The sequence below is a fragment of the Numida meleagris genome, chromosome 4 (genome assembly GCF_002078875.1).
Source record: "Numida meleagris isolate 19003 breed g44 Domestic line chromosome 4, NumMel1.0, whole genome shotgun sequence".
Lineage (NCBI taxonomy): Eukaryota > Metazoa > Chordata > Aves > Galliformes > Numididae > Numida > Numida meleagris.
The window spans coordinates 136230-146324 of NC_034412.1; positions in this window are offsets into that span (position 1 = coordinate 136230).

Consider the following 10095-nt stretch of genomic DNA (forward strand, 5'->3'; position numbering starts at 1 on the left):
TAGCTCTTTGGCTAGAGTACAGAGCAGCTGCGGAGGAGCGTGCTCAGGACGCAGCCCGCAGTCGCAGTCCAGCAGGCTCGGGGCTTCAGAGCCCTCAGGCATCACTGCTCTCTTGGCTGCCGGCTGCTGCACTTGCAACAGGCACCATGGACCGCACTGCTGGGACAAAGATTAGTTTGTGAATCAGCTCAGAACTGCTGCAGATTTCAGCCTGGTGAACTACCACACAGAACTTACCTGGCAGATCGTTATCTTTCATGTAGACAATGCATGTTACCGAGCAACAGGTGTGCACAAAGCTCAGCGCACAACCAGCATGCAACAGCTGCACCAGACCCAGGCATGCTCTGAGCAGCACTGCGAGCGCCAGGGACAGGAGCAACCTGCAGGGAGTCGGAGCAGAAACAGCACTGCAGGAGGCTGCTGTTTGCACTGGAGAGCATAGCCCCAGCAGGACCCGTATCTGCAAAGGCCCAAGCACTTCTTCTCCAGGCTGGCTGCTAGTGCAAACTTTCCCTCTTATCTCTGCCTCTTTTTTTTCCTCTTTTTTAAATAAGTTCTCAATAAAAGGAACTTTACTGCTGCAGTTGATGTATGCCATCAGCTACAGACTCTGAAAACAAACTTTTGTGCTTGTAAGCCTACCTCAACATCCTTTAGGCCATACAGGATAAAAGGTTCTTTCATCATTTTTTCACAAGCTGTTAAACATACTAGAAAGATGCTGGATTTGGTAGTCAGTATTCCATTCAGAACAAATGTCATGAAGTTTTGCAGTGAATAACCAAGATTTAGGAGAGGCCTCACCCTGTACATGGCCCAGCTTCCCAGCCTGCCAGTGTACAGCACCCGTGCACATCACATTGGATTAGATAAGACTGCAAGGATAAAAGGTTGCCTAATGGATATGAATAATGGGCATGAACAAGCATTGCTGAACAATATATTATAAATCCCAGCAGAATGGAAGAAACAACTGCATACGATTTACTTTCTATCAACCTCTTGCCATTTTAAGATAGCATTTCACAATTTATACTAACCCAGTATGACTTCCAGATGACAAAAACTCACCAAGGTTTAAAAAAAAAACCGTATTTCAGACATCTGAAAATCCAGCTAAAGTCACAGGGGAAGGCATTCAATTAAGCCTCTTCAATAATGCATTTAATGTTCATAGTAATGCTTACTACGAGCTCCCTGCACCCCACACAAGGCTCTTTTCACTCCCTTCTTCCTTCCCAAGAGTAAAGGGCGGCAATAAGGAAATGGTCTTTGAAGCAGATATCCCAGACCAGTGAGACAAAAAAAGAAATGGACTCATTTCTGTGGGGGCCACGCAGGCAGGAGGAGGCACAGCCATGTCCTCCCCACTCCCCACGGTGCAGTTGAAGGTGCTGCCAATGTTCTTACTGAGCAGGTGAGTACGTGCTCCTCGGGCATGAAGCATCTCCGACAGATGAAAGAATCACAGAATAATTACTATTGGAAAAGACCTGTAAGACCCCCAGCCCAGCCCACCACTGCTCCACCGCTCAGCACCAATCCCTGCCTGCCTGAGCAGGTCCAGGCACGGGGAGCCCAGCACCGTGGGCAGCCCATGCCCGTGCCCCTGCACCACCGCTCTCCCAGAGATCACTCCTACGTCTGCTGAAATTTGCACATGAAAATGTTTCTCATTTAGTGACAGTGCGACTTTATATGCAATAAGAACCTGAAACTTTTTGAAAGGGTTACTGCTTAGAGAACAGTATTATTTTAGAAGTATGTGTCAGGTTTTTTTTTACAGTCTCTTTCTTAAATTGACCGCACAATTTAGAACAAATTGGGCTTCAAAACCCTACAGAAATAGTACACTGTTAGGAATCCATCAAACATAATTTAACTCCATGACTGAAGTTGCGTTAGAAGTTCTGCTGTAGGCACTTAAGGCACCTAACATGTTGGTTCGGTTCGTTTGCATCCTGGAATAATACGGCTTATGTCCTCATATCAGTCCGCACAAACGTGCTTGCCAAATGAACTCCGGTTACCCATCAACTAATTTCTGTTAAATAAGTGCTGAAAACCCCTGGGTGACTGATACAGGAAGTCAGCATCTCACCAGCAGCTGAAACAAGCTATGACCAGTTGCACACTGAGCAATTCCAATTAATCATGAAGTCTTTAAGGAATCCAGGAATGCCCACCCTCAAACTCTCAGTATTCCAGTCAAGGCGGGTTTGGTTTCAATTTCCTTATCATGAGCAATACAGAAGTGAGACACGAGCTAGAAGATTCATCCACAGACAGCACTGACCACAAACAATTCCAACTAGTTTAACTGGTTGCTAACCCTGCAGCTGGTGCAAGGCTATGCACTGTGCACACCAAATAACTGCTGAGATTTTCTGGTTTGGGAATGCTGAAAATTAACTTGTGCCAGGCCAAAAATGCTTGAAAACGAACAGGACAACTCTTCTGTGTTGCTTCTAATTGGCTGAATAAATACACACCTATATTTCTATTCTAATATTCTGTGCTTGTAGGCACCTTATTCCTGGTTCTCTGTGCCCAGAGCAGAAAATTTTGGACATTTCCCAAACTGTGGATACCAGATACAACTTTGTAAGCATACATAAATATTTATGCTCAGAAATCTGTGACTTTTGCTCAAGGGTTTTAGTAGAGTAGTTCTGTAAGTAAATAAATACCAAAGCACCTATGAACACTCTAGTTCACTCCACCAGACTGACCTAGTTCTTTGGTAAATCAATTTTTCAAGCAGTTTCCCCGCTGAAAGTCCCAGCCTTGCAAATACCTTAAACATACAGTATTCTCCTTGTTTTTAACGCAAAAACACATGGAGTATAGGGCACGTATTGCTGGAATCTAGGCAGCTCATTCCGTACAGTAATTCAAATGTGAACTGCTTCTCCATTTCTTCCTTTGGCTTAAGGAAAAAACAAAAGCTCCAACAGCCAAAGAGAAAGCAAAACCCATACTAAAGGAAACGCAATATTGGAAACAAGAAACCCAGCAGAAAGACAGTCAATCTGGAATGCAGGAGAGCATTCAAAAGAGATTGGAAATCAAGATCTCAAGTATTAGAAACTTAATTACTCAAGTACTTCATTAGCATGCTTTCATCTTTACTCTGTTAATCATCAAGTAAACTTGGCAGCAAATTCCCAGTACTGAATAGAGGTACGTAGTATTACCATAGTTCCTTCAAGGAATAAAATTATCGCTAATATAATCCTTAAATAGGTATGGCTTCCAACTGTGTCACACTGTAACCATCATCGTCAAGTTCTACACAGGTTAACAGAGATTTTGGTGAGCAATAGCGTATGGAAGCTACAGAAACCCATCGTCACGTCGTCCCTGGTGCATAGCACTGACTGCACAAACTTTCTTTGCAGTTTTGAATCCACTTAGCACCAATAAAATCCACAACAGATGTTCACATGATCTTATGAACTGCACCATGTATACACAGGCTCATTAAAACAGCCCAAAAGTCCCTCAGTACCTTCACTAGATTTGGGCTGGAAAACAGTATGAATTAGAAAAATAACTCTTCAGCACATCACCAATTTGGCATCTACTCACTTAAAATTGATGCTTTCATAAACTCGTGCAGTACAACAGTCACTACTACTGCTTGGTAACAATATACAGGGACATCAGATTGTCCTCCAAGGATTATGCACATTTAATCCAAAATTTCAGCCTTTACAAATGCATGTTTTGTGCCTAATAAGTTACAAGACATGAAATCAGCGAAGTCTGTCCAAGCTGTGCTGGCGTGGCTGTGTGCAGTCCGGAGCAGGGAAGTACAGACTCACTCATGCAGGCAGGGAGGAAAAAGGGAGGTAAATCCTAATGTTAAGAGCTACCTTGTCCATGACACACACATACAGAAGGACGTTTCTTTATATATGAAACAGAAAAATTCAACCAATCCTCTCCCAAAGCACCCCTGTCCCAGCAGACATCCTGCTTCCTACCACTCCACACAAATAGGAGCTGGTGTTCAGAAAACCCGGCAGCGTGCTTCCTGCCTCCAGTCTCACACCACAAACCCGAGATGCAGTCCTCCACCTCAGATTCCTGTCCTACCCAGCCAGTGTTTTACTGGCCCCACACTGCTAGCCCTTGGTCACGTACACCTGCCTCACAGAAAGGCACAGGAGGAGATTGTTTAGTGCACAGGATGTCATGGCCATGCATGTACAACAACCCTTTAAACTTACTTTTGTTAAAAGGTCTGGAAAAAACGTACACCCTATTTCTGATCACCCTGAAGTTTTCTAAAGAAGCAGACCTCTCCAGCACACCAGGCATGACATGCAGGGGCAGGAACCACAACTCAGACAGGGATTATAAACAGAAGTCATGTAAGTTTCTTAAACGAAAAAAAAAAGACCAGAAAGATTCTGTTTTCACCCCCAGAATCTATCCATTGTATGCACATACAGAAAGTACTTTCAGGACATCTGTGTAAGATCTCTCTTGCACGCCAGCTTTCTGGACATGTGAGAGAGAATACGAAGCACGCGCACCAGGTCGTGAAAGCGGCAAAGATAATTCACTGAAATCACCTAAGTGCTCTACCTCCATCTCTTAAGTGCCTCTTCTGATTTAAGCATGAGGCTTGATTAAACTAAGATTTCTGCTAGACATTCACTGAAAAATTGGCTTCAAATATTTACCTCTGTCTTAGAGGGAAAAGGTCACATCCTCTTGTGAGAAACATTTCTGCAGACTTTATGTCCTCACACTCACTCGATCTTCTTTCTGTATTTCATTTGGTACTGCAATTCCAGGCTGAAAATCTCATGAGAAATCAGTGCACCTGAACCACAAGCAGCACTTTGACAAAACAAGCAGTGCAAAATCAGAGGTGTGGAAAGCAGAACAGGTGTGCTACAAGCATGCAGCAGTCCCATGTCGAAGCAGGGAGCCAGAAGCAGGGCACAGCATGCTGCAGGGGCACCTGACATGGTCAGCAGGTCAGGCCTCACCCCTCCTTTTCACTGCTAACTCGGCACAGGTGCTGTAAGCTATCTGGAGACAGCAAGATGGAAAGGAACTTAAATGCTCACTCTGAGCAGGGAAGCACCATGCCCCCTGCCCCAGGCATGCGGGCAGCGCAGAGCACTACAGCGGTGCCAGCTCTCGGCCACATGCAGCAGTGGCACACCACGTGCCAGCTGAGCAGGACACGCACCTCGTTCTGCCGTCTGCTCTCACTCTGCAGAACATGAGTGGGCACGCAGGTCACAGACAGCTGTGTTTCTCAGGAACACCTGTAGGTGCATAACTTTTAATGGCAAAACTGAGACTTCATTCCAAATACTCACACTGGAGCCCATACCTGCTTATCTTGCCTATTAATAACAGCAGGTCAAATGCAGGCATACACCTGCAGCTCAGTGCTTATGGTCTTACCTGTAACTCTAACAAAATAACATGAATTTGTAAGCATTCATGCTAATTATTTAATTGGTTTAACAGTAGCACAGTAGGAAAAAAGCATTACATTAATATACCAGCAAAAAAACTGGCAAAGGAATACCGATACAAATGTTGGCCTGCACCTTTTGCAATTCCCAATTCGAAGGAAAAACACTTATATTTTGGGTTAGTCTTTTCCTCAAAGCTGATTAACAACCACCCTCACAAATAACCTCAAGCATCCCATTTCATCCTAGTGTCATAATACGAAAAGGCAAAAACCCACCAAAATCACAGTGTCACCAATCAGACTGTTTGCCTCAGGATTTCCTGCAGCAGAAGCATCTAGAATCTGTTACCTGGACAATAAATCTATTAATTAGGCACTTTTTATAATGTTCTCTTAAAACCAAAGAACTTTGTAGAAGTAAATGTTTTTTAAATTGCTAAAGCTGAAGTTACATGTCTGACACCATCTCTCTAGAAGCCTCCCTCTGCCCAGATTACCAAAAGAAAGCTTGGGACTCTGACCATTTAGTCCTGTCTATGCCCAGACTTCCAAAAGACCCAGTGCAGCAATCAGAAGGACTAACGCGATGGAAATAGCATTAGAAAAAAGTGGAAGGAAAATAGAGTGCTCACCCAGATCAGAAGATTTTGGGCTCGCAGGGAAAGGCTCCCACCAAGGAGGGATCTCCAGGAAGAGATCCTTCCTCAGGGGCAGTCAGCCCTTAAATGAGGCCTAAGAGGGGTGGAGCCAGGTTCCACCCCTTCTGGTTGCACAGGTGAATTGCCTTCACCTGTGCAACCAGGGCTGACTGGGTCTTTCCTCCAGGTGCTCAATCAGCGGTTCAGGCCATGACTCAGCAGTTCCCATACACCCAGACACTGTAGAAGTATGGAAGTTACTGCACAACAACTGCTTCCAATGATTCTATGAACAGCTTACAAGTTCTGGTTAATTCACTTCTAGTTTTATAGTGTTTTAGATAAGATCTAAGACACGTTGCTAGATTTTGCAGATTAAGTATTTATCTATAGTATTTCGTTTTTGCACAGCACGTCATCTACTGAATCACCATGCTTGGCATCAACAATATTCAGTCAGGACCCAATGTGCATTAGAGCAGTCATATCCCCCCCAAAATTTAAGACTGCTATAGAGAAATTTAAGTGTCAGTATCCCTTGACCAGCTCAGGTTTCACTGGGTGTTTTCTTCACACGGTAGTGACTGTACGCAGCACGGAGACCACAGAGGCTGGGGTCACCTGTGCTAAGGATGAGAGTTTTGACTCCAGCAATGTCAGAAGACATACACAAGCACACATCCCACACAACCGCTCTTCCCTGGGAAATGCAGTGAGCTTCTCCATTACAGACTGGCACGGTGTGAGGTGTAGTTAAAGCCAAACCAAGGCGGCCGCACAGGAAGCCCCAGCGGCCCAGTACCGCACTCCTGGTGTCAGCACTCAGCTCACTCAGGCATCTTCAGCCATTCGAACTAGCCCACTGTGTAATCACTCTCTCATAGGCATACATACGCATACGTTTGTCAAAGTTCCTCACTTCCAAATAAAAGATTTTAGGAGTCAGGCAGATGTTGAATACCTAAAAAATGAGATTTCAGACCATGTTGTTACAGCAATATGACAGAAGGAGAACCTTTTTGACGTACACATTTTGTACAAAGCTATAAACACTGCAGGAGGAGGCTTTGAGCTGTGATGACCGTTATTAAAGATTATTCCCCCTTTGACAGAGCTCACATACATACTTGCTTCCACAGCAGTCTCTCTTCAGCCCGTGAATGGGCACTCACAGCAGCAGTTCTCCAGGGTACAGCAAAGCTCTGCCACGAAGGCTCCTGGGCTGCCTGCTACACTCATCTGCGAGTCAGAGAGCTTCTAACAGCATGCTGCTCCAAATGCTTCCCACAGCCACCCACAGGAGCTGCCCGTTACTCTGAATGGCAGAGGATTCAAGGACACACATGCTGCTCCTTTTCACACAAAGCTCTTGGAGAAAAAAATGGAAGTTCTCGCATTCTGTCACTCCTTGAGGAAACGTGATACTAGCAACACCTGCACGCAAGGAGGATCCAGATGAAGAAGTCATAAAGAGCCAGCTGCCCTTTATTGAAAATAAATGCTCTTTGCGAAAAACTTGCCATACATTCATTAGAGAGAAGCAGAACTGCCAGGAATCCCACAGCCACAGCACTGAGTGTCGCCCTCAGAACTGCACGCATCAACACAGCCTGAGCACGGCGTTGAGAAGAACCACACTTGTATTTGCAACAAGGTCCAGAATACGGCACAGTTACAATCACAGAGACCGGGATTTCAAAGGCATGCTTTCTGGCGATAGAACAAGCTTGGATTTTTAAAAATACCATCATTATGTACAGCAAAATATGTGGTCATAAGACCAGCCTTAAACCAAGGCCTTGTTTATACAATTTCTGCACTGTCAGGAAGTATTCTGGCTGGGAATGTAATTTTTCTTCCAAATCAATTATATTTTTGCAATTCTCACTGTGAAAAGAGCTATATACCACCTTTGTATTGAAACTGGTATAACATATTCCCACAGGGAAAAGGAATAAAAGAGTACCTTTATATTGATACAACATTTTTTTTCTAGTGTAGAAGCAAATATAGCTTTCATTATTCAGTCAAGTTAAAGCAGTATGATTTTTTTTCCTACCTGATAGACAAGGCCTATGTTTAACAAGCACCAGAACACTTCAGAGTATTTGGAAGATCAAACACCGAGTTCTACTTTTGTACTGTCCTCACCAAGTCATAGAGAACACCGAACATCTAAATACATTCAGAACTCCGATTAGACCCACGCCATGTTGTCTTTAATCCTTCACTGTTTGACAAACACACCTTTTTGGCAAGAATTAAAGAGTATAGCTACAAAAAAACCAGCACAATCCAGAATTTACTCAGTTGCCTTCAGCTGCTCTGCTGGGCTAAGGAACACGGGACTCTGCGTCCCACCACATGCTGCTTACATCCATTTGTGCATCATTCCTCAACCACAGCACAGGCAATAGGAAAACAGGAGGCACTACAAAACATGACAAATCTGCTATCTGTTGCAGAGAACTGCTTTTCCCAAGCTGAGCGACTTGCTTTCAGAATATCCATCTGGCACGAGGCCTGTTAGGTGCTGACCACTACATAATCCCACTGACTTTAAGGCAAACGTTGACCATCGCAATAGCTGAGATGTGAATTTATGGCAAATTTTCTTATGTAAACTTCAGTGCAAGATATGCCTGCAGTCAAGCTTTCTTTTCAACACATCACTTTTGTCAAAAGAAGCCCCTAATTCTCAGCATCCAAATTTTCAGGAGATATTGGATGTTGCTCAAACCAATATCCAATCTGCAACTAAAACACAATATTATAATTTTAATGTCAATCACTGGGGTTTCACTATACAGAATTTTACTAAAGCCACTTCTTCCAGCATTGAAGCAGACAGCTTTCCTACTTAAAAGGAGAAACAATCAGATTTACGTTGAGCATCAAGGCGGTTAGATTTCAGCTGGCCTAACTAAAAGCCCTTCATGCAGCATTGCTCAATTTCTGCTTTCATGCAGTAAGACAATTTCAAGTCTTCTTGGGATGGGGATAAAGCTGCACTTCTTGTGCGCTAGTCTTTGAAGAGGACCTAAGAGAGAAAAATAAGGGACATCACCAAATCCCAGGTCTCCCAGCCCACTGAAAGTACAGTCTCCTCCCACCCCGCTCCCTCTTCAAATCAGGAAACCACAATTTTGAGGAGTTAAAATGCAAAACGATTGACTTCCAGACTTTTGCTCTATCAAACCACGCTGCTCATAGTGAAGAACGAGATCCTAACTATACGAGACATTTCTGCGTTACAGCCACGTGACCTTCCTACAGCTGCCTACTGAGTGCAGCGCTCTGCACGTGCTGCCTTTCCACAGGATCAGGACCTAAACACAAATGAAAGACTGTGTTACTATTTTACTCAATATTTAGTCATCTCGGGGTTTGGCATTTGGTCTTTTTTTTTTTTTTAAACACCATCCTTAACTAAATGAAGCCCCTCATGCCCCTGCAACTACACTATGAATCAGGATTAATGGCTTATGTAAAAATGTTCCACATAATACATAAAAGCGCACAAAGTTGTTTTCTAAAAAACAGCATTTGTATTAAAATTCTTAGAATGGATAGACATCTCTTAACGGCAGGTCTGGAATCAAAAGGACAGGTGTTAGAATTTTCTTTGTACATCACAATGTTAAGATTTCTTCCTCTGCTGGCTGGAGGTACACCCCACACAATAATAATAATAAAACACAAAGAAGTAGGAGGTGGAAAAAAAAAGCCCACCACTCAAAGTCCCAAAAGGCTGAATTCTTGCAAATTTGAAGTAAATGAAAGCCAAACTTGCAAGATGTGGAAATTACGGCTGAAAGGCTTGGATGGAAATAAGAAATAAATCCCACCAACAATGGGCCCTTTTGTCCTGGCCTGTTCGGCACGATTACTGAGAGGGAACTGTGCGTGGGTTTGCAGTGGCAGAGAAGGGGATTCTGCGGCGCTCACAGGTTGGCACCGGCCGGCACCGGGCGCGGGGAAGGCACTGCGGGCACGGGGCTGCGG